We start from the raw sequence: 26193 nt of genomic DNA, 5'->3' as shown, positions 1-26193 counted from the left end.
GATTTTTTAACGCTACTTCAGCAATTTTTCCCATTGTCTTCTGAAAAATCTTCTGCTACTTCTAGAAATCACAGCAGCTAAGATACCCCAGGAAGTGTCACTCTAAAATTCTGAATGACCCTTCAATGCCTCCCAGCCTCCCCATTACCAAGCCCCACCAGCCACAGGAGTTGGAGCTTGGAGACAGGAAGGAAATCATCCCTTTATCAGACACAAATGGGATATCATTGCAGACATAAATGCTGCTGAGTGAGAAATCATCACTGGGATGCCTGAAGTCCTCACTGAGGTTCAGCCAGCCACATCTGTGAAAGGAGCACATGCTCTTAAGAAGATGCTCTACCTTCCTCTGCTTAAGTCTCAGCATCACTCAGCTGGGAACTTCAGATCTTGTTCTCCCTAGGACTTTTTCTTTTTTTTTCTTTTTAAATCTCCTTCTAAAAAGTAAAATTTTAAGTTTGGGCACAAACTTCGCTTTATCACAGAGTTCCTAGAGTGTCTGACTATTTCACCTCTTTCTTTCACACTTGACACTTAAAATCCCTCCTAAACTCATTCCCCACTTAAATAAGGGTAGGAAGTAAGATGTGGACCACTTGGCTTTCTGTAAAAAAGAGGGTATGTGTGTACAAATCCTGTTCCTTTATTTTGCATGGTTGACCCTGCCGTTACTTCTTCTAATGAAGTATCCTTGAGGTCAGCTTTAATCATGTGAATCATTATTGCTTCCAAACATTAAAAAAAAAAAAAGAGGAAAGCGGATTATTTGAAGATTAAACCCTCTCTGAGCTCCAAGTGTATTAATCACCTCAATCTTATTAGAAAGATGGCTTCGTTCTTACCCGAACTGCAAGCTAAGGAGTAGGGCCAAAACAAGAATCCAGGATCTTGGTACTCTAAACAGTATTTCAGCTCCTTGGGAAGCATTCCATGTCCCTAACAATTATTTAAATAAATGCTCCCTTATCCCACTCTTAATTCCAACAAGATGAGCCATGTTCCAGGTTACTTTAGAAGAAAAGAACAGGCTTTGCTCAGCCACTGTGTTGCTCCCTTCCAGGCATTAGCGAAGCCCACCATTCACTTGTAAGGAACGGTGCCTCCTGGAGTTGTGTGGCCACTACCTGGTGCTGGTGTTGTGACTCCATCTATACCAGTAAGAGTGAGCTGAGAGCAAGAACTCTGCCCTTTCATCTCAGTATCCCCTGCACAGAGTAGGTACTTGATAAATATTGAGCTCACTTAATAAATCACCCTGAGACACACAGAGTTCTTATTTGGTAAACCTGTTTAATGGTATCTCTTTCACGTGCTGAGGATATATTTCAACATAAAAATATAATACAAAGAAAATAGGACCTGTGCATTTGCATGAAAATATAAATTAGATATTTGCTTTTATTCATTTTTTTCTTTTTCTTTACATCCCATTTCACAATGTCTGTAATTTACTCTCGAATGCTTCAATATTTATAACGAATGTGTGAATTAAGTTAAACTAAAGTGTTTTCAGTTATCTTAAGTAAGGACTTGATGGTTACCTAACATTTCATCAGAGAGGACACACTATCAGTGACTACACAAATATTTTGATATCTTTATTTCTGGTCATAACCAGAAGCTTTACTAATTAACATAATGAATGTCAGAAATGAGTTTTCAGGAGGAGTTCCCGTCGTGGCTCAGTGGTTAATGAATCCGACTAGGAACGATGAGGTTGAGGGTTTGATCCCTGGCCTTGCTCAGTGGGTTAAAGATCTGGGGTTGCCGTGAGCTGTGGTGTAGGTGGCTCTGGTGTAGGCCTGTGGCTACAGCTCCGACTGGACCCCTAGCCTGGGAACCTCCATACGCTGCAGCAGTGGCCCAAATAAAGGCAAAAAGACAAAAAAAAAAAAAAAAAAGAAAAGAAAAGAAAAAGAGTTTTCATAGGTGAAAATAATGGCTTATTAGGGGAAAAGGACAAGTTAAGGGTATGGGATTACAAGACAAACTACTACGGATAACTTTGTAATAACTTTTAATAGAGTATAATCTGGAAAAATACTGAATCAATGCTACAGGTCCAAAACTAATATAATGTTGCAAATCAACTACACTTCAGCTTTAGAAAGAAACAAAAAATATGGCTTAGTATTTTGTACAATGGATGTTAAAAATAGACTGTCAGCAAAATTATTGATATTCAAGATATGAATTGGTTAGAAAATATTACAGAGACGCTTCCCATCCTTGCATGAAAAGGGCATAGGAACCTAGGAAACCCTTCACCTTTACCCTCCAAGATGGCATCAAAGGCTGAGCTACAAAATCCTGGGTCCAACCATAGGTTTGGGGATTCTGGGAAAGAGTTAACTGAATCCTGCCCCTGGAATATTGTCTTATCTGCTTTGAGGAAATCTGTCATGCCATGTTTGGACAAGGCATTTCTTCCCTGACCACTTGCAGCTTCATCAAGTTTACAGAATAAGTTGCCTAATTAATGTTTATCTTAAAACATCTGAAACATCTATGTGTGTAATGGAATTTGGTCAAGTCTTAACTTCATTACAACCTGATAGGAAAGTGTAGTGGAGAAGCTAACCTTTTCCCACCACTAACTACTGGTAGCTCTTGTGTATCAAAAAGAACTAAGAGTACCACATAACACATTGGCTTAGGTCACTTTGCAACACTCCTGTAAACTGGTTGCTGTTTGTTGCTGCTTTTGTTTCATTTGTACTTATGCTAAGAAAGTTTTAACTATGAAGCAAATTTTTCTATAGCTGAATCTCCCTGATGGAGAACAGAATTGGCAGCTTCGGAGATCCCGTAGTGGCGCAGTGGTTAACGAATCCGACCAGGAACCATGAGGTTGCAGGTTCGGTCCCTGGCCTCGCTCAGTGGGTTAAGGATCTGGCATTGCCATGAGCTGTGGTGTAGGTCGCAGACATGGCTCGGATCCCAAGTTTCTGTGGCTGTGGTGTAGGCTGGCAGCTACAGCTCCGATTAGACCCCTAGCCTGGAAACCTACGTATGCCTCAGGAATTGGCCCTAGAAAAGACAAAAGGGCAAAAAGCCAAAAAAAAAAAAAAAAAAAAAGAATTGGCAACTTCATTAGGGTATGGGACTCCTAACTTGTCGAAGTGGCACTTAGAGTAACAAAGACAATTAACACATACATGAAAACCTTCCAAGTCTTTTCACATAGGCATTTTTTGCCTGGTAACTAAAAGCCACCTCTGCCTCTAGGAGGAAGCAGTGGGGAACACCCATGAAGTCACACCACAGAGAAAGTTCTTCACTTCCTATCCTTTATTCTAAATTCAGTTTCAGCTTTGCTCCTATCATTTTACCTCTGTTTCAGCTTACATTGTTGAATTCAATTCTACTGTTGAAGTCAATGGATCTTTCCCAAACCTAAATCTAAAGGTCCAGCAAAAAAAGAGAAAGGCTTTAACATTCTTTGCCTAGTCAGAAAATCAAGCTAATGGTTCATAGTCAGCACCCTCTTCCTCAACCATGACTGTGTGATAGCTAAGGCAGTGAATATTCCCTGTAGCAGTGTCCGAGGCTACTCAAATCTATTTTCGGTGAAGCCTAAAGGGTCTGGTATTAGTAAATAACCCTGGATATGTTAAGATGTATGAAGTTATAGCACCTCTCTCCATTTTCTTCAAAAGCATAACTTTCCAGAGATTGCTATGCATGCAAGGAATGCATTCTAGGAGGGCCTGGAATGCTGCTCTGTGTGTTCTGGCAGGGACTCAGAGGTAACAGATACTGGAGCCTGGGACAAGAAGCACAGACTATGTTACAGGTCATTGAGCAAATGTCCAATGTTCTACTGAAAACCATTCCTGATCTGTTGTTCCAGTCAACATTATATTCTAAAAGTGCTCAGATACCACATGCAGAATATTACATATTCCACACACAATAAATGGGATGTTAGAGAAAGAATGAAAAGAGAGGAATGATTAACAGTGTCAGGGGCTCCTGAATTCTGTCTACCTAACACTCACAATAGCAGCCATCAATGGATGATCTTCAAAAAAAAAAAGCAAAAAAAAATTTTCAGTTCTAATATGTATTTAAATCTGTATCATCTCTGAAGGAAACCTGACTCTTTTCTATTCTTGAAGAAAATCTGATTTTTGGATAGTCTCTCAAAGGCTTCTCTTTTCTAAATTACTAAACGATATTAAAAATGAGTAAATCAATATCACAAATGTGTGATCCCACTTGGGGCTTTTAAATAGTGTTCATTGTACCCAAAATATCAACTTTCTGGATTAGGATCATTTTACAATGTGCACAAACTTAATTTGTCTTAAATGAACACCATACCATGTCCATTAATTTTATATCAAAGTGTAAAGCTTTCATTTCTGGGTAGTCTTTATTGATTCAAGCTTCTCTCTTTCAACTTTTCAGAGAAAAAATAAGGTTACTGAACTTTGAAGTAAATATCAAATGTAACACACATTACATTGAACACAAAGTAAATCACACAAAGTTATTTACTTCACGAGTAATTCACTGCAGGATATTTGAGTTGAGCAGAAAAGTTTAAGAAATTAATTCTTAATTAACCTGAAGTTCAAGTTAAGGAGAATTTGAAGGGATTTTTTTCAGGTTGCTGGTAAGAAAGAAATATAGTTCAGTATCTGAGGCCTCTTGGAACAAAGAGATGAAGCCTTTGCTTCTAAGGAACTGCCATAAAGTGGAGAAGAGACAGACCTGAAATGAGGAACCGAATGAAATAAATTATGGGGTAAGGTTATAAACAAAAACAAAAAAAAACCTGAAAGGTTAAGAAAAGGAATAGTTGTTTCTAAAGAGTGGTGGGGCAGAGGTGGGGCTTGAAGAAAGTTTTTGGAGAAAAGAAGTGAGAAACGGAGCTAAATTTTGTTAGGTAATTACTAACTGATGCCCAAGTAGGACAAGATGGTCCACTTAAGCCTTAAAACAGCTCTCTGGGGACAATACAGTTTTACACAGGATGAAGCTGAGGATTATACAACATAAATGTTATGGGCATCTTTTTTTTTTTTTTTCCCTTTTTATGGCCATACCATATGGAATGGAAGCTACCAGGCCAGGGACTGAATCCAAGCTGCAGCTGCAACCTACACCACAACTGTGACAACACAGGATCCTTTAACACGCTGCATCTGGGCCAGGAATCCAAACCTGCACCTCCATAGCAATCCAAGCCAAGGCAGTCAGATTCTTAAGCCACTGTCCCACAACAGGTTGGGCATCTTTAATTAGAGATCATGCAGCTAGGGAAGAACAGACAGAATAAGATGAACCCAAACGTGAAATGTTCCGAAGTTCATGCTGTCTTGTCTAAAAATATTTGCTTTACAGGAGTTCCTGGATGTTCTCAAGGTAAGGACTCAGTACTTTCACTGCTGCAGCCTGAGTTCAATCCCTGGTCTGGGAACTGAGATCCTACATTAAGCCACTGCACACCATGGACAAAAAGAAAAAGAAAAGGAAAATACTTGCTTTCCTGAGAAGATGTGCTAAAGACTTCATATACATTAACCCATCTCATCTCATTTTATCACCATCTAACACCCTATGCAATAGGCATTGCTAACCCCCTTTTACTGATAAGAAAACAAATCCAAAGAAGCAAGTTAACTGACCGAAGTTTCATACTTTGAGTGAGGACCAAGATTTAAAGACAGATATGTCTCACTTTAACTTGAAGATGAGCTTGAAAGCCAGATGGAGGGGTTCCCATCATGGCTCAGTGGTTAACAAATCAGACTAGGAACCATGAGGTTGTGGGTTCAATCCCTGGCTTTGCTCAGTGGGTTAAGAATCTGGTGTTGTTGCCGATGAGACCCCTAGCCTGGGAACCTCCATATACCGCAGGAGCGGCCTTAGAAAAGGCAAAAAGACAAAAAAAAAGAAAAGAAAAGAAAGCAAGCCGGATGGAACTGCAATAAGTGGGGATGGACAGAAAGGTAGAGATGGAGCTCCCTTCTCGTTTCCCCACACCAACTCCTGGAGGGCACAGTATGTGCTAAGTCAGAATTGAAGGTCGACTAGATTTTTCATTTTCCCAAAGAACATTTACTACATCATATGACCCTTATCAAAGGGCAGACAGTATAAACTTTATAAGCTGACTGCTACTAGCACAACTTTTCCCTAGAGAACTCCACTCTCCAAAATTCCAGGCCACCATCCAAAATTCCAAATATCCTCTCAGAGAGGGAACTCTGAGGTAAACAGATCCCATCCTCAGAGAGTAACTGAGGAGCCTCTGGCTGTGAGTCAGGAGATTAGGCACTGCCTTGATTTATCTTTGCAAAAGCTGTCTGTGGGGCTTCCCAGAGACATGAGTAGGAAGTGGGCCAGGGAGGAATCAACAAGAGCCACCCACAGACGTACATGTAAGTGCTCTGAAGGAGGGACTGAGGATCTTTGGAAAGGTTCTCAGGACATACAGCCAGTCCTCTGTGCTGGAGCAAACCTTGGTTCTTCTAGTCATGAATTTTCAGTGCTCACTGCTGTTCCTTGGCAAAAAAAAAAAAAAAAAAAAAAAAAAGAACTCAGGAATGAACTTTTAATAACATTCTCTCAAGCCAGAATGGACAACAAAGGTTTTTCCAGCTATATATGGAAACATGTCCTGGCTAAGCTAAGTACCTAAAGGAGACTCTCCAGTTCTTCTCTGACGTATGAATAATGATTTGAACAACAAATTCCAAGCTCAGAACACTTTTCCCAGAGAAGAAAAAAAGATAGTCATCCAAATGGGTGCATAACTTCTGGAATAGAAGCAACGGGAAACTGCCACATTTACCTGTGAAGATTAAATCTGTCACAAGAGAAATAGCAAAAGTCTCATGTTTGGCCTTTTTTTAAGTGAAGATACTCTTCTATAATTTTAGAGACTTTCAAATGATCGCTGTCTTCACTCCTGAAACAAAGAGGTCAAGTATTATCCATACTGAGGGAGTTCCTGTTGTGGCTCAGCAGAAATGAATCTGACTAGTATCCGTGAGGATGCAGGTTCAATCCCTGGCCTTGCTCAGTAGGTTAAGGATCTGGCGTTGCCGAGGGCTGTGGTGGCTACAGCTCCACTTCGACCCCCCAGCCTGAGAACCTCCATATGCTGCAGATGCAGCCCTAAAAAGACCAAAAAAAAAAAAAAAAAAAAAAAAAAAAAGATTATCCACATTGGGATAAACTCTTAAGATAATTATAAGTGATCTTTCATTTAACAAAGTGTAATGTATGTTATTTAAATTGTCTATATTTAAATCTGAGTTTTAAAAATAGAATATATTTTTTTAAAAAAATCTACTTCAGAGAATATTACCTCTTTTATACTGTGAAGATATAGAGAGAGGTTTTTTTTTAAAAAGTTATATTTAATGTCATTAGATAATGACATGATCTGAAATGCTTACTCCCTTAATCAAGTTTAAGCGATTCACCATTTATGTCTTAGATACCTTAGTAAGCAGATACCTTAGAAAGAATGAGTACTGCAAGCATGTTAAATGAGGAAATGGTAACTTTGATCCCAAGAAAGAAAAACATTTGAGAATAAATTTCTTTCGAGGCATGGAAGAGAAAGTGGACTTGTTATGAATGCTCCAAAGGCAGATAAAGAATCACAGATTCAGGGTCAATATAAGGAAGAACTTTTGAACTATTTCAGCTGTTCCAAGATAGAATGAGTAATTCATTCTTACTGCTAGAAATATTTAAGCAAAAGTTAAAAAGCATCTGGCAGGGATTCTTTAATATATTTTGCAATAAAGAAAAAACTCATCTTCCATTTTTGGCCAGCTCTAATATTTAAGATGTTGTTTCTTATCTTCAAATGGATTGCTCAAATTCTAAGTCCAAAACTGGACCACATTTTCTCTCCCGAACATCATGCCTATTTTTACTATCTCAGTAAATGAGACCACCATCCATCCATTGAACAAGCCCAAAACCTAGACAACATCTTATACACATTCCTCTTCCTCATCCCAAATGTGTGGCCACTCCCCAAGTCCTATCCATTCTCCCTTTCAAACATCTCATATCAGGTAATAGGTTAAAAAAAAAAGACAACCTCTTATACTAGAGCAGTGGCTCTCAACCTTATTTGCTCAATAAATTCATCTGGAGAGCTTTTTAAAATGTAGTATGATTTTAATGTAGCCAGATTAATCCCAGGCCAAGTAAATTATTATCTCTGTGGAACAGACTAGACAGTACTTTTTAAAGCTCTCAGGTGATTCCAACGTGCAGCCATCACTGAGAACCGTTGAAAGAGAATCAAGCAAAGAAGATAGGAAGGTATTGAAGTATCAAAATAAGAAATTATGGACTAGGGCAGGTGTGGTTGAGTTGGAAATTTGAAAAATATTTTGAGGCAACTGAGAGAGATATTGGAGCATGGTACCAACCTTCCTAGCAAAACTCCAGTTCTTTTCATCCCAGTTATGGCCAGAGATTGTAACCTACCAAACAGTCACTACCAATCACAGAAGGGACCAGGTGAGATTTGTAGATGGATCAGCTCAAACTTTTTACTATCCCTGGGGAACAACCTACAGTGAGCCAGGTGAATTATCTACAGAAGTAAGAAAAAAACTGGAGCATTTGTAAATAGACTACAAAGTGATTTTCCTACAGAGTCACCAAAAGCATGCCCTAAAAATTAGATTCTAAAAATGTTTGGGGTACCTAAAAGCAAGGAAATGTATTTATCTAAATGATAGTCTAATATCTCATATTCACATACCTAATATTCATAAATATTAGCATTAGTTATGTTTTTGATTGTTGACAAAAATATTCTGCTTGAGATTGACCTTATCTGTTTATTATATGCTAGAAACAAACATTTTCTTAAAAGAATTTCTCCAATTAATATAACTTGGAAAAGTATGGTACTGTCACATACATTTAGGTCAAAGATAAAATCACCGTCAGACAAACAGACATTGCCAATCCTAGAAACAGCCCTGATTTACCACAGTAATTTCCTCAGGAAGGGAGTGGCAGTAAAAAAGCCACTGAACTCCTACACTTTTCTGACAGCCCATGATGTCCTCGGCTCTGGCGCAAGAAACCCAAGAATAGGGATGAGGTGCATTAAAGTCAGGTAGTGTGGGCACTCGACTCTGGCTTCCCAGTCCCTCCCAACATATTGCCAAGAACAAACAAAAAAGAGAAAACTGCAAATAGTCACGAAGCAAAATGTGGCCACCTTCTCCTAAACTTTTTTTCTTTTTTTTTTTTTTTTTTTTTTGTCTTTTTGCCTTTTCTAGGGGTGCTCCCACAGCATATGGAGATTCCCAGGCTAGGAGTCTAATCAGAGCCCTAGCCACCAGCCTACATCAGAGCCACAGCAACGCAGGATCTGAGCCGCGTCTGCAATCTACACCACAAATCACGGCAACACTGGATCCTTAACCCACTGAGCAAGGCCAGGGATCGAACCCACAACCTCATGATTCCTAGTCAGATTCATTAACCACTGTGCCACGACAGGAACTCCTCTCCTAAACTTTCTAATACTGCTAGGGAAATGAAATAGAAGCTTCTGAAAATAACTTTTTAAACCCTACAAAAGGAATAGAAATACATGGGATGAAACCATGAAGGGAAGGAAATAAAGAGCTCCAAATTCAAGCAGGTGAACTCTTGTGTGGAAAGAAAAAGGGAAGGGACTGGAAAGGGGCACACACAGAGCATCGAAGGAAATGATAACGTTATCTTTCTTAAACGGACTTCTCGAGGCTACAGAGAATAACAAGTCTTTGTTATCCTTTATACCTTCTACATATCTAGTGAACATCCTTTTGTAGTTATCTAAAAATTAAAAATGTTAATGGAGTAGAAAGGAAGATATTTAGATGTTGTTCCAAGCCTGGTTCTGTGTAACCTTTATCCAGACACTTTATGGGATTTAATAAAATACAGACATTGGACTAGAGCAAGAATCACCAAACCATGGCTCACCAACTGCTTTTTTAAAGATTTATTGAAACATAACCAAACCCATTTGTTTGCATACTGTCCATGGTTGCTTGTGCATTAAAATGGTAGCTAGCCTTAAGTACTTGCAGTAAAGACCATATGACCTACAAATCATAACATACATGCCATCTAGTCATTTAAGAAAAGACTCCCAACCCTGAGCTAGAGAATTCCTAGAACTTCTCCTAACAAAGGCTGATAAAGAAATATATATATATATATATATATATATATATATATATATATATATATATATATATATATATCTCGAAACATGCTAACCAGTTGGTCCACTAATGGACCCAAATTTCTTTTTGGTATTTTCCATAAATATTTGTTTAGGCTAACTGCCCCACAACCTGTGAAATCTCATGAACCATGTCAACAGATTTTAGATATGAATTTTGTGCAGCATGTAGCTTCTTCTAGATCAACAGGAATACAAGTGCAGAATCAGCAGTCTCCTGCCCAGGATGCTGAGGTCTGCCTCTGAAACTAAATCTTATAACTGAAATCCAGACTGGGAAATATCAGAACCTCAAACACCCACCTATAAAGGATCTCAACTCACTTAGAATTAGAGTTTTTTTTCCCAGTACTTGATCTACCGTTTCCCCATATGCTGGCCAAGGATTATCTCGAAATTTTCAGTCTCTTAACACACATATGTGTGCACATGGAAAAGCCTGGCACTTGCCATTTTTAAATGCCAAGAATGGCGAGTCCGTCCTGCTCTTCCTTCCAGTAAGTTCATTTTTATATCTGTGCAAATAACCCTTTAGCCCACAAAACTATTGGGAAGCTGTCTCTGTCAGACTTTTAAACATAGGGATTAATTGTCTACTGCAACTCCTCCTCTATAACTTAACTTCTTGTTCTCCTCTAAGCCCTTGTGTGATGCCAGTGATGCAGTACTGCATTCATACTTGAGACATTGCTGCCAACCCCAAACTTGGAATTCCTGATGTTACTACCACATCCTTGGATGATCAAGTGGCATGGATGACCAGAAGCCATTTTGAATGTCTTAACTTCAAATTGTGCAAAACCCATGAAATTAACCAAAACTAAAATACTCTTTAGAACTATCCATTTCAGAGTCTACAGAGCTCTAAGAGCAGCAGACCCAGAGTTCTCTTCCCGGCTATACCAGTATAGCTGGATACCTGGCCCACAAAAAAACAGTGTGGCAGTAAAGAAAAGGGCCTACACAGGAACCCGAGTGGTCTCCTCGATCACAGCCAGACATTATCCTTGTTTTAACACATAATGCTTCTGTAGTGGTTTTTCAGTTGAAAGGAAAAAAATTTTTTCTCCTCTAAATAGACAATGTTTATAAGGGATCAACTGATTTCTTTTCAAGCCGGCATTATTTTGTTCACAGATCAAAGTTACTTATTTGATGAGAAAGGCTTAACTTAGAAAATTAATTTTGGTATGTAGCCTTTTGGGGAATTTTGACTTTTACAAAGGAAAAAAATGCTTGGGGTTGAAATCATAGGACATGGATTCTAGTTTTCTGTATCCAGCTGTCACCCTGGACAAGGCATAACCTCTCAAGACATATGTCTCTGAAGTAAAGTTCTTGGAATAAATGGATCTCAAGATAACTTCAATCCCCCTCCTTCACAACAGATGACCTTGCCCCCTAATCTAATGCGTTTAAAGCTATGAAATGATCTCCTCTACCCCGACACCTCAAACTACACTGAAGATTCACCCTGTAGGTCTTTGTTTCTCTCTCTAAATTGGAAGTATTCTTCCTTCTTATCCCAGGTAGATTTTCCACCCTAGTTCTCTGCTTTATCCCCTTCTGCCTCTTCTGGAACATTGCTCTTGCCTTAACTTGACCCATAGTTTTCCACCTCCATGCCTCTGCTCATATGGACTGCCATTCCATTCATCAGAAAATCGTATTCAGGATCCACCACAAACACCACTTCCTCCCTCTTACCTGCTCTGAATCTTGGCTAGGAGCAATCCCTTTGTCTTGTGCACCTCATCAGCTTTTATTTCATTCATTTGTTATAGTGCTCACCCGTACTAAAGTGATTGTATACTTGCCCTATCTTTCTGCTGATTATAAACTCATTTCCTACTCAACTTTGTATACTTTATAATGTCTCACACACAATAAGCATTCAATCTGTACTGAGTAGTGATAAATAAAATAGATTGAGTCTCCTCATATACTGAGTCCATATTCTGATTCGTAAAAGCTTAACATCTATTGGCTGTAACTCCTACCATGAAAGGGGGTACATTTTAGAAAAAATGTATTTTTATTACTGAGCAGCTTTCCTGCTAGTCACAGATTCAATCCCCCAAAACATCACTTCTCAGTGTAGACGTACCTAATCCACTTTTCTGTTACTATAGTTTAAAGACTTTTTTTCAAAATCCCAGCTGGTAAAATTGAATGACAGACAGGTTGACAGTGGGAGGCTAAAAAAAATAATGTTTACAATCTTTGGAGAAAAAAAATCACAATAGGTGTGGATACTTGGGGGTGAAGACAGGATATTCCCTTTGACCAACCTTCTCAAGCAAGAGAAAAGTCCTTAAGTTTTACTGGTTATCGGAAATTAAGCTTTTTTATTTGAAAAAAAATGTTATCTATGGCAACCTTTTCACTTTGTAAGCAACCAATAAATATTAGTTGAGTGAAAAATAAAAACTCCAGTAAGAGAACAGGAGATTGAACGAGAGTAATAAAAACTGAAATGAGGAGTTCCCATTGTGGTGCAGTGGTTAATAAATCCGACTAGGAACCATGAGGTTGCAGGTTCGATCCCTGGCCTAGCTCAGTGGGTTAAGGATCCAGCGTTGCCGTGAGCCGTGGTGTAGGCCGCAGACGTGGCTCAGATCCTGCATTGCCGGAGCCTGGGAACCTCCATATACCACGAGAGTGGCCCAAGAAATGGCAAAAAGACGGAAAAAAAAAAAAAAAAACTGAAATGAGATGCCAACCACTCAATTAACCTTGCCCAGTTTCTTCAGAGATTTTGTACCAAGGCTAACATAGATAATGATCCCAAGGCCCAAGGACTCTTTGTTCCTTTACATACTTATGAAAGCCACAGCATCTTTTGCACTGAAATATTTCTGAATATGCAGATTCTTGGACAGTTCGTTCAAATGAGTAACATTGAATTGTCTGCCTCAAACTTTTTTCTTATTCTTTTCTTAACTTCCCCAACTAAGATGTATTTTATTTCTTTCAAGAGTCAATTCCACTTCATGTTAATCATTACTTGCCTTATTCCTCTTACAAAAGCAATCATGAATTTTGACTCCATCTATCCTAAACTTAGAATTTAATTTGTACTACTTAATACATTCTAAAACAGTTCCTCTTCAAATCCAGTAAACCCTTTTGCATTGACTCATTCACTTAGAGAATATTTATTGACCACTTACTACATGCCATTCACTATTCTAGGGGCTGGGAACAGAGTAGTGACTAAGCCACTCTTGACCCTGTTCTCAAAAAGCTTACACTTTAGAGAAAGAGATGGATGGCAGAATAGTTAACAGTCTCAAATTTTACAATGCATCAAATAAGAGCAGAACCAAAAAATTCTTTAGATTTGGCAAAAAGGTCACTGGAGACCCTTGCCAATTCAATTTTACCAAAGTAGTGGAATAAAAGCTTGATTTTTCATGGAAACACTGCTTTGCTGAACCCTCTATTCCCAGTGCCTACAACAGTACCTGGGGTGTCCACTGGACACTCAGTAAATACTGAAGAGCAAATAGGAACATGACAAAAAGGAGATAGAAACACACTGTGCTATTTTGGTTAAAGAGAGAACATGTTGGTGTGGTGATGACGATAACAAAACTAGTAATATTTTGTGAGTCCTTTAGAGATGGCAAGCACTGTGATGAATGCTTTGGAATTCAATATGCAACATGCACAACTTTACAAAGTACTATTATTGTCCTTATGTTACAGCTGATGAAACAGAGACTGAGAGAGGTGAATGTAACCAATTTTAAGTGCCAGAAGTGAGATCTGAACATAGGATATTTGAGTCAAAGAACAAGGAAACACACCTATACACACACACAATCTCATCTTAATAAATTACAGGTATTATGGGAAATGTTCCATCAGAAACATGAAACAGGAAAGGAGCACAAATTTAGGGATGAACGAATACTTCTCAGATGGAAGGAGGGCCAAACATGAGTGTTCTCGGAGTGATGCCAAGATCAGCCTTGCTGTACATTTTATAAATGGACTAGAAGAGACTGAGTAATCTGATGTTTCGAATTTTGCAAATGACACATTAAGCATCTCTAGGGTGTGAAATGCCAACTTGACAAAAATAAAACAAAGTATACTTAGCGAGTGGAGAGCTCTAAGTTCATAGGACCCAAGAATGGGATCTGGCCATTCCATGAAGCAGGTGGATATCTCTCCAACTTCCATTTCAGTACTATCTCCCTGTTCAGTGTGCCCCACTGTCCTCTGATCCGTTGAGGCCCTTGGACCCGGTAACCTATCCCAAATCTGTTGAGGCCCTTGGATCCGGTAACCTATCCCAGAATAACGCTAAAGGCATCAAGGACTCAGCAAGCCAGCCAAGGACTGAATATGGTACATGCAGTATTAGATCTGCTAGATCACAGCTCTCAAGTATATGAAATTTCTCATAAAGCAGAAATATAGATCAATGGACAGGGTAGAAAGTCCAGAAATAAACCCACACACCTATGGTTAAAGGAGGCAAGAATATACAGTGGAGAAAAGACAGTCTCTTCAATATGTGGTTCTAGGAAAACTGGATAGTTACATGAAATTAGAACACTCACTAAAACCATACACAAAAAGAAGCTCAAAATGGATTAAAGACCAAAATGGATTAAGACTGGATATTATAAAACTCCTAGAGGAAAACATAGGTAGAATAGTCTTTGATGTAAATCACAGCAATATCCTTTTGGGCACATCTCCTAGAGTAATGGAAATAAAACAAAAATAAACAAATGGGACCTAATCAAACTTACATGCTTTTGCACAACAAACCATAAACAAACAAGCAAAAAAAAGACAACCCACAGAATGGGAGAAAATATTTGCAAATGATGCATAAGGGATTAATCTCCAAAACATACAAATAGTTCATACACTCAATATCAAAAAAACAAACAGCCCAATCAAAAAATGGGCAAAAGATCTAAATAGACATTTCTCCAAAGAAGACATACAGATGACCGAAAGGCACATGAAGGGATGCTCAACATCACTAATTATCAGCGAAATGCAAATCAAAACTACAATGAGCTATCACCTCAAATCAGCCCTCGATGACTTCACTGAGTTACATGAATTTCCATCTATGAAAATGTGATTACATATACATGAAAAATATACAAAGAAGAGAAATTAATTGAACTTTGCTTTACCCATATTCTTACTTTAGATTCACACATCCAAATTAGCGTTTTCCTTTTAAAATGAGCTTACAGTAGCACTTTCCCTGACTGAAGATAGGTTACTGGGATGGGATGAAGAGAAAAGAAGGATAAGGAAAGACAGCAATGGATTCCATTTTGAGGGAGAACTTTTATCCTGGGTAGAATATCCTGTCTCCAAAGTGATAATTTAATTGTAACTTAATTGGGTGCTTGCTTTTCTTTCATTAGTCAGGATTGCTGTGTATTTAATCAGAAGGGAAGTCCACTGGGCCAAAATTTCTAAATTACTTCCCCTTTCTGTAAGAAACAAAAACTAAAGTTTTTTTTTTTTTTTAAATCAAGGGAAATAAGTAACCTGCTTCCAAGTTTGATAAGCCAAGGTGTTGCAGTGGAAGCAAGGAAATACAGAGAGAAAGGGAATTAAGAACACCACACCACAAGCACCTTCTCTAGTCCCAGCTCTGTGGTACTGCTGTTCACATGTGTCACATCATGAATCTTCACAGCTGCAAAGTGAGCATCACTGCCTTCACTTGAAAGATGAGGGGGCTGTGATTCAGAAGGCGATCCAGGAATACAATCCAAGTCCATGTGACTCCCAAACTTTCTGCTCCACTAAACTGGGAAAAGTAACATGTGCCATCATTTTCTGTAACAAACTTAGGAAGTTTCATGACTAGGCTTATGCTTGTTCACAGAAACACTCAGCAAACACACACAACCCAAGGCCTGCTGATCCTATACAACCATTCTTAGAGATGGAAAAAGAAAACAAATGCTTAATTCTTACTCTTTCCTAATTTATAAGCATGCAGAAAATGAAAGTTTACAAAAGATGATAGTTGTGTGACTATCTCACAAATGATCTCATGCAACAGATGTGCAGGTAAAGAACTACTAAGCAAAAGACAAACAATCCAACCTCCCACGATCCCCACCCCAATGTTATTATACCAATAAGTGACATGGGAGTTATTTAAATTTGACTTGCTTCGGAGATGATCAAGAAGAAGCTGCCTGGAGTTCCCATGGAGGCGCAGTGGTTAACGAATCCGACGAGGAACCATGACGTTGCAGGTTCGATCCCTGGCCTTGCTCAATGGGTTAAGGATCTGGTGTTGCCGTGAGCTGTGGTGTAGGTCACAGATGTGGCTCGGATCCCTCGCTGCTGTGGCTCTGGTGTAGGCAGGCGGCTACAGCTCTGATTCCACCCCTAGCCTGGGTACCTCCATATGCTGCAGGAGCGGCCCTAGAAAAGGCAAAAAGACAAAAAAAAAAAAAAAAGGAAAAAGAAAAAGAAGCTGCCTAGCACCCAGAAGCAATCATCACAAACTTCACACAATGGTAGGAATGTATAGGGATGGTCAGTCCAAGTTTATCCAATGCTATTGTTCCATGTGGAATTACAGTAAGACTGGGACAACCACTGCAGCCTGGCTCAGTCAACACTCATTGTCATCCACCTGTCTTCCTTGCTTACCTCTACTTTTTTTTTTTTCTTTTTTTTTTTTTTTGTCTTTTTGCCTTTTCTAGGGCTGCTCCTGCAGCACATGGAGGTTCCCAGGCTAGGGGTCGAATCGGAGCTGTAGCCACTGGCCTACGCCAGAGCCACAGCAATGCAGGATCCGAGCCGTGTCTGCGACCCACACCACAGCTCACGGCAACACCAGATCCTTAACCCTTTGAGCAAGGCCAGGGATCGAACCCGCAACCTCATGGTTCCTAGTCAGATTCGTTAACCACTGCGCCACGACAGGAACTCTGCCTACCTCTACTTTTAAGGCTGACACAACTAATATTGACTTTCCCTGCCTCTTTTATAAGGTGTTGGAAGAGGAGAAGAGACTCAGGGACATGTGCCAAGTCTCTGGGCAACATGACTTAAATAGAAGTCAGATGGTAAGATTTCTGGCAGTTTTTGGTTTTCCTGATGAGAGGGGTAGGTAAAGCTAGCATCCCCCCTACTGAACATATACTCCATCCCTTTCTGCACAAGCCTGGGGCAGCCATCTTGCAACTATGAGGAGATAAGCATGAGGACGAAAGTCAATGAGTATGAGAATGGCAGAGCAAAACTTCAGAAAGAGCCTGGGTCAATGAGCAGCAACTTCCAAACTCCAGGTTTCTAATTATATGAAAACACTGGACACCTATTTATTTAAACCAGTTGAAGTCGAGCTTTCTGTTTTGTGAAGTTAAAGATTTCCCTAATAGATAAAACAATGCTAATGGTAAGTATCTACTTAGAGTCTAGCTAACCTAGAACATTCATCTGACTTACTTTGAGATTGAATTTTGCATGCTGAGATGGATAATGACTGCTTTTGACCTTAGGCGAAGGATTGCACCTCTCTGGTCTTCTCAAATGGGGATGATGATGCCTGCCCTGTCTACATCATATAATTTGGTATAAGGTCAAATGAAAGACCCGATTCTGAATAAACCCTAAAGCGTGTCATGATTGTAAAAGTTGTATGTGCCTTGTGTATCTTTAGTTGCCACTTCTCCCGACCCCCAAGTACTACAGCAAATATACACAGCACTGAGTTTACTGAAGAACATTAAAAAGATACTATGTGATGAGTTCTTTAATTGTGCTTCCCCATGGGATGGTTATGCTATCTCTCTAGCCAACACAGAATCTATACACCAAAGGGGTTCAAATCTAATGAGAGATAGGATAAATGTAGTCAAGGCAAACAAAAGAGGTACTCTAAAGTTGCAGGTATTCTAAATCCTACTTTCTAATTCATTGGTTGGTTGGTTGTACTTGATTAAGAAATCTGATTAAAGATCAACTAAAGCAATAGTGGCTTTGTGACTCAATACAGTTACCCAACTTCAAACCTCTTATTCTGTGAAAGCTCAATAACATTTTTCAGTTCTTTGAAAAGGCTTAAGATTTAACTCAAAAACTGGCTCCAAGTTATATACACATATTGGATGGCTCCCCATTTAAGCTTTTGCTTAGTGAATCATGAGTAAACAGATGTTACTTGCATAGAGAAAGGGATCAACTGAAATATAACTTTGTTGTATATCAGACTTGCAAAGTGAACTGACTGAAGTCCTAAGACCATAGGGCATATTCACCTGTAAAAATAAAATGGAAATCTTCACTTCATCGAAACCCCGTACTAGCACATCTTGTATGACAGCGCAGTCCACAGATCATGGCTGTCAACATCACCTGGAAGCTTATTAGGAAAGCAGACGGTCAGCTCTCCCAATTGCCAAGAACTACAAAATAGGAATCTATATTTTAACAAGATCTCTGGTGATTCATAGGCACATTAATGTTTGAGAAGCACTGTTCCCTGCCCAGCCAGCATTTAGCTCTGATTTACTGTTGTTAAAAATAACCAGCAAACCAAGAAGAGTTAATTATCTCTGTATACGAAATTAGGAAAATACTTCCATAATATTCTGCCTTTCTGATTAGTTTACTTAAAACACAGTTCTAATAATGACACTCAAAATTTTCAATGACTTCCTGTGACAGACCACATAAAATGTAAAGTCCTTAGTTTGATAGCCAAGGTCCCCTTTCATCTGCTAGTAACCCCCTTTCCAATTCAGTGTTCCACCCAGCCCCTTGCCATGCCTTAAGCCTATTTCTCAAAGTGTAACGGGAAGACCATCCTAAACAGAACCACCTAGGGCCTCCCCTCGACCCTCTGAATTATGTTCTCTAGGCAATAAAACAGGGAAGGAAAGATCTTAACCAGCTCCCCCAGGTGATTCTTGGGAAATAATCACACATCCTTTCAGAACCAAGTCTCTCATCCTTGGTCAAGTTCCTCTGGATGCACTCAAGCAGGGAAGAAGGGCCACGCCATCCTTAGTGCCAGCACTGTCCCCATACACAAGTCTGTTGTTCACCTGACACAGCATTACGTTTCCACGCCTGTTTTCCCTTTGAGTCCATGAAAATGGGAAATGTTTACTATGTATTTTCGTATCGCCAGCCATCTACCATACTGTCTGACAGAGTAAGTGTTCAATATTTGCTGATGTACTGCAGCATTGTTCACATTAGGAAAAAAGATACCAAAACAAGCTTAAGCCCCATTATTTGCAACTACCCAAATTAATTACAGTGTAACCATCCAGTGGAAAGCTGTGCATTCATTAAAATGAATTTATGATATCAATATCATAAATTGATATTATTTATTGATTGGAAAGATACCCCAATCCTTCCTTTTCTTATAGCACAAAAGCAAATTGCAAACACAGTATAAAATTTTCTTAAAGAATATACACCAAAATGTTAACAGTGGTTATCTCTGAGTGGTGGGATTATGAACGACGTTTTTCTCTTCTTTATATCTATTACTTGAATTTTTCACAATCAGCGTGTATTTTTTTTTTTTTTTTTTTACATTTTAAAGCTATTCCTACTTTAAATGCTATGGAATGAGTGTCATTATAGTAAATGACAGCTTCACTTATTCAGCTTCCAAGGACAGGGATTTCCAAAGTTTGGCAATGTTCCAAAAGTTGGTGGTGTTGTTGCTAAGAAGAAGGAGAACATAAGAAATGAGTAGTCTTTAGCAACGGGCTCTCACCAGTGTTCCTTCTGTTGTCTGGGATTAAGAAAAATATTTTAATGTCCTTTAATATCTAATTACATAACACTTTTCTAATAAAAACTGTGGCTTCCAGTGGAAACAATTTTGACAATATCAATTAGCCTCAACCTAAAGAAACTGTCTGTTGTCAATTTTTTTTTTCAGTTGTGAAAATCAGCCTCCAGTCTCATCTCTCTTCCCCTGCTGGCTCTTCTCTCACTTTTCATAATGTTCACTGTCCAGGATGAATTTGTTAAATACTACATTTTACTTTATTTAGCATGATGCCAAAAATGGGTGTCCTAGCATTTTTGGATGTCAGTGACTTTCATTTATCATCACCAGTTTGGGGCACTGCTTCTGCTATGAGAAGGGACAATAAAAAGAAGGGAGGGATGCCTTCAGTCTTTTTTCTTCTACTATATGGGAAGCCTCCAAGCAAAAATTATTTCAACTAATGTTTTACATGAAATGAAGATGCTTTGAAGAAAAATAACTAAAACAAATAAAATTATACCTCTCACAACAAGAAAATCATGTCATCTGTTTTTTTTTTTCCATTAATTTCAATAGTCAACCTAAAGCAAAATCAACCCAAAGACACCTACAAAGAAAAAGAAAGAAATAATTTCAATTAGTCACCAATAAGATCTTATTACAGTTTGGATCATTTTGAATGTTTTAAATATTTATTCTGCTTGAAGAATAGCAACAGTAAAATCTGTATTATATAAATTAATCATATGAACACATTTCCAACTTGGGGTCTCCCAAAATGTCCTTACTACCTGAAAACATGAAGTAAATAGAGGAAAAAAACTTTAAAAGGCTTGGTAGAATGTTAAAATTTAGTAAATTTAAATATAATAATTTTTAAAGCCATTCTTTTTAACCTAGCTAAAAGTAATCTCTCCAAAAAGGCACAATGTGACAACTTTTTACTCCCTAGGTTCAAGAAATGTGGCTGCTCATTTGACAAGTTTAGAAGAAATGTAGCTATTGTCATAAACCCCAAACATGCAGACATGAAACCTATGCTTCCAAAACGTCACAGGAGATGAAAGGGGCTCTAAGCTAGGAGGGAGGAGAGACAGAATGAGTTCTTCCCTTTTGTACTGCAGTGACCACATGACTCAAGCTAGTTACTTTGCTTCTTGGAATTTCTAACTTCCTTATCTGTAAAAACAAGCACTGGGCTAGATGGTGTCTAGGTTCTTTCCAGACAAAAAAAATTAAGCTCTAATTCTACACATTCTTTCCATACATATACAACCTAAAAACATGATATTTTTATAATATATGAAAAACACAAATAAAAAAACTGACTTTTTGTAGATTTTTTCACTAAAATTTTGAAAAAGGAAAAAATGTAATTCTACCATGTTAATATCATTATTTCACTTTTCAATTTTAGTATCATCCTTTATTAGTCATTAGCATTATTAAACCATACCTTTTTTCCTCTCTAGTCACCTCTCTAGTTTTCCTAACTATTGAATCAGCAGGAATCATGAAATGAACTAAAGGCATAAAAATATCTGAGACATAATGATAATTAGTTTTGTTTTCCAAAAAAGTAATTGAACGCAGAAATTCCAACTTCCAAAAATATTACATTTCAATGTAAAAGATAGCTCACTTGTCAAATCCATAATAAAAACTATTATTCACTTAGTACTATTTATAGAGCACTTTCACATGCATGATGTTACCAAACCTTCATGACTCTGAGGAAGTACTATAATCATTCCCACTCAAAAGCTGAGGAAAGTGATCCTCTCTGACATGAAGTAATTGCCCAAGGTCACAAGGCTAGAAAGCACCAGATTCATGCCTCAACCTCCTGACTTTTTCTCTGAATCTCTTGCTCTCTCCCTGTGACATTCCACAAGTTCATAAATCTTTGTTCCAAATTAAGCACATTTTCATCTAATTTAAAGTCAGCAGTTGCTCCTAAACACCTTAAACAATTACTTGGGAACAAATATTTAAAACATATATGACAGAAAAGGGTTAATTTTGTAACTCAATGCATTTTGTGCCTTCACATATTAAAACAAAAAAAAAAGAAAGACCAACAACTCAATAGAAAATTAAAAGAGAAACTTTCTAGGAAGATGCATTAGGTTAATCTTGAGGCCTTGCCCAAGAAACTGGGATATACCTGTTTGAGAAATTTGACTTTAGAGAATATATGTTAACATCTTAGTAGAGGAGGTCTCATATGGGGTGAAGGGTATCAAAATCAGTATCAAAAAACTGGTATCAAATACTTTGTGATTTAATCCTCAGAATCATCTTTCTTTCAACAAGCTACTGAAGTCCTACTGCAGATACAGTCCCTTGCCCTCATAAAACTATAGTTTTTAGTTGTAATAGATACTGGAAAATTGCCTTCCAAAGAGATTTTAACCAATGCATTCTGTACTGATGTCATATGAGGGTACTTCTTTCTCCACACGGCAGTCATTTCAGCACATGACCAAATTCATTTTCTATCTGGATGGAGGTACGTCATGCACTGAATCAAAAATGATTAGATAGTGGGATGAGGGTAACATAGACATAAGTTTAGAAAGAATTAATTGGAGTTCCCTTGTGGCGCAGTGGTTAATGAATCCGACTAGGAACCATGAGGTTGTGGGTTCCATCCCTGGCCTTGCTCAGTGGGTTAAGGATCCAGCATTGCAGTAAGCTGTGGTGTAGGTCGCAGACACGGCTCAGATCCTGTGTTGCTATGGCTCTGACGTGGGTCAGCAGCTACAGCTCCGATTCGACCCCTAGCCTGGGGACCTCCATATGTCACGAGTGTAGCCCTAGAAAAGGCAAAAAGACAAAAAAAAAAAAAAATAGAATTACTTTAGTTAAGTGGTCAGTGAAGGCTTACATGAGGCAGGAATTTTTTGAGCTCTGAGACCCAAACTGTGGGAAGGGATTAGCCATGAAAAAATGGGGAAGAATGTTCCAGAACAAAGGTATGAGGCAGTGTTACCAGATTCAATGGGTAATAGTCAATGAACATGCCAAGCACTTTCAATCACAGCAGAAGCATTTATTCCTTGTAACAAGTAAGGAGACGAAGAGCACTGTCTCCCTGAACAGCAAGATCACGGAAGTTGTAAGTTAAGAGTGTGTGTGTTTTTGTGAAAGGGCAAGAGTAATCTCCCACATAGAGATGGAGTTCTAGATGTACTTACGTAGTGCAACAACATGCTCAAACATACATTGCATGTTCAAAAATGGTAATGATCCCTGTCCTTGCACTGGAGGTTTCAGCATTAAAATGAGGCACAGGTCACTCTAGGTTAACGAAATCCAGGCACCTCACTGAGCGAAGTCACGTGGATCAGCAAAGGTCAGTATCATCATTCCTTGGGTTCCAATTAATCTAGTGGTAGAGTGCTCCAGGGGGTTTGGATCCTGCAAAAGTACTCAAGGATGTGCTTCAGGCTGATCTTCACCTTTGAAACAAAACTAGTGGTCTTTATGACTGATTTATTATCATTTCTATGGTTACTTCTCTTGCTTGATAATAGTCTTTTGTTTCTGTATTCCTTGTTCTTTTCAAAGTCATTAATCACTGAAACCTATTCTTGTTCCACATGAAGACCTAGGAGGTCATATTTCATCTTTCTCCCAATTATCAGTAAAGAGAGCACAAACGAAGTCTGAAATTCACACTCTGGTTCTCAACCTAAGCTTGTCTCAACTTCTCTCATTGCCTGTTATTTTACTTCTAAAAGATATGACATAATGTGGTTTGACACACACACACACACACACACCCGTTCTTTATTACTGTCTCACTAACAGTAGCACATCCTTGGTACATTTATGGCCAGAAAGGTGGCCACTATGATTGGAGATAAGTTTAGAAAGGCAGGGGCCAAACTATGGAAGGCCTTACAGGACAAAGTAAGAAGGCAACATTTATTTTTATTGCAGTAGGAAGCTATTTGATGGTTTTAATCAGGAGAATGATATGATTTCACTTATTTTTTGAGAAAATTATTCTATTTACTGAGTTGTGATGTAGGTTGCAGAGGCGGCTTGGATCCCGCATTGCTGGGGCTCTGGCTTAGGCTGGTAGCTACAGCTCTGATTAGACCCCTAGCCTGGGAACCTCCATATGCCAAGGGAAGCGGCCCTAGATAAAGCAAAACAAACAAACAAAAAAAATAGGGAGAGAAGGGGAGGCATGTTCTGCTGTGAACATCGTGGCTGGGACCCCCAGTTGCCACCCAAAATGTATTTATCACATCTTCCTAAGTAACAAAACCCCAATTTGGTTGCAGCTAAAAGACTACATTTATCAGCCAAATCCTTCTACTGCTAAGTGAGGTTATACAGCTAAATTCTGGCCAATAAGAAAGAAGTGAGAGTGTTTATGACTCTAAAACAATTGAAAGAGTGCTAACTCAGCTAGGAGTTGCACCTTTTTTGCCTTATGTGCCATCTCCCTTCTTTCTCCCTGCAATGAGGACAGCTACAGCAGCCATGAGGTAACCTTCAGAATGGAACTCACATGCTGAGTATGGCTGATTAAGGAGTTTAAATGGACCCTGAATTGCTGGTGACTTCAGAGAGCAGACACACCCAGTGCTGGACTGTTTATCTCCAGGCTTAAGTGGAATAAATCCTGTGTGTTTTCAGTTATTTTGAGTTTTCTGATCATGCAGTCACACAAAATCCTGACTGAAAAACCCTGACATAAAGATAGATATGATATACTTACTGAATATCCCAGTTAGTAGAGTCCCTATTTTAAGGATGAGAAAGCTGAATGTCAAGGAAGTTATTTGCCCAAGGTCAGTCAGCTTGAAAGAGAGGCAAGATTTTTTTTTTTTTGTCTTTTTTGCTATTTCTTTGGGCCGCTCCTGCGGCATATGGAGGTTCCCAGGCTAGGGGTCGAATCAGAGCTGCAGCTGCCAGCCTATGCCAGAGCCACAGCAACGCAGGAACGCAGGATCCGAGCCGCGTCTGCGGCCTACACCACAGCTCACGGCAACGCCAGATCCTTAACCCACTGAGCAAGGGCAGGGACCAAACCCGCAACCTCATGGTTCCTAATTGGATTCGTTAACCACTGCGCCACGACAGGAACTCCGAGAGGCAAGATTTAAACCAAAGGCAGTCTAACTTCAAAGTTCATGTTTTTATACTATCCCACCCTGTACTTAAAAAAAAAAAAGCAAAAGCAGAAGTAAGGCTCCAGAATCAAACATGTCCTATAGCACAACCACCTCTAGGACCAGTTTTGCACATGATACTCCAAAATAGCTCCACTTAGTCCAACATAAGGAATAACCATCTTGAACCATCTTCTATATAAAAAGAGTTACTATTTACATGTATTTAAATGTTAATATTATATCATGCTTGCTTTACCCTTTTTTAAAAGGCAATACATTTTTAATTATATTCATCTGATCCATTTGGCCCTACATTTATGTCTACTGTATTAAAATGTTACTTTATACCTGAAACTAATACAATATTATAAATCAACTATACGTCAATCAACCAATAAATAAAATGTGACATATTTATGTACTCTTATAATTAAATATATACCAAATTTCATTCTGGATTTTAATGAGCCAGGATCTTCCTTTACACGACCCATTAATTATGCCCCTTGTGGGATAATACTGGTAAGTTCTCCAGAGTTCCCAGCAGCAACAGGCCTGATGAGCAGTTCATCTTAACCACCATTCCATGGTTTACTGATGATTATCTCATGAAGCAGAGAAACAAATGCTTTGTAAAATAAAAACATCATGCTCTATTGCTCCTTCCTCAACTTGACAGTTCTGTCCTCTAAAAGAAAGAAAATCAGATTACGAAGGCAAGTCTTGTTTCTCAGAAGGTTAGGTAAACAGCTGGCTTATACTTTAGGTGTTCCTAAGCAGGCAAAGGGGGAGGGTTTTTCTTTCACTTTTTCACTGAATTATAATAAACACATTGTGAAGTATACTGATTTTAAGTGGGCGACTTGATAACATTTTTCAAAGTGAGCATACCTATGTGGTCACCAACCAGAACAGGTTACTGAACATTTTCAGCACCTAGAATCCTCCTTATACTCCTTCAGTCATCACCCATCCACCCATAAAGTTAACCTACTATCCTGACTTTAGAGTCCATGGATTCATTTGCCTAGTTCTTAACCTGATAAAAACAGAACAACATGATGTTCATT

General features: G+C 38.7%; 1 protein-coding gene across 45 annotated transcripts in view; it reads right to left on the bottom strand.

Moving 5' to 3' along the window:
• PLCL1 (phospholipase C like 1 (inactive)) overlaps positions 1-26193 on the bottom strand; it is a 958345-nt gene that overhangs the window by 826273 nt on the left and 105879 nt on the right. For 3 of the 45 annotated variants that reach the window (XR_014830060.1, XM_085000294.1, XM_085000289.1), the window contains exon 2: positions 6391-6515. The exons of the other annotated variants lie outside the window; for them this stretch is intronic. The gene's annotated coding sequence lies outside the window, so the exon portion shown is untranslated. The remainder of the gene's footprint in view (positions 1-6390; positions 6516-26193) is intronic. 45 annotated transcript variants of the gene reach the window in all.

The sequence above is a fragment of the Sus scrofa genome, chromosome 15, assembly GCF_054392235.1.
Source record: "Sus scrofa isolate SSC_HxYL_T2T_F1_AM1 chromosome 15, Sscrofa_HxYL_maternal_Yorkshire_Landrace_v2.0, whole genome shotgun sequence".
Lineage (NCBI taxonomy): Eukaryota > Metazoa > Chordata > Mammalia > Artiodactyla > Suidae > Sus > Sus scrofa.
The sequence above is the reverse complement of the archived record's forward strand: the minus strand, read 5'-3'. Positions and strand labels throughout refer to the sequence as shown.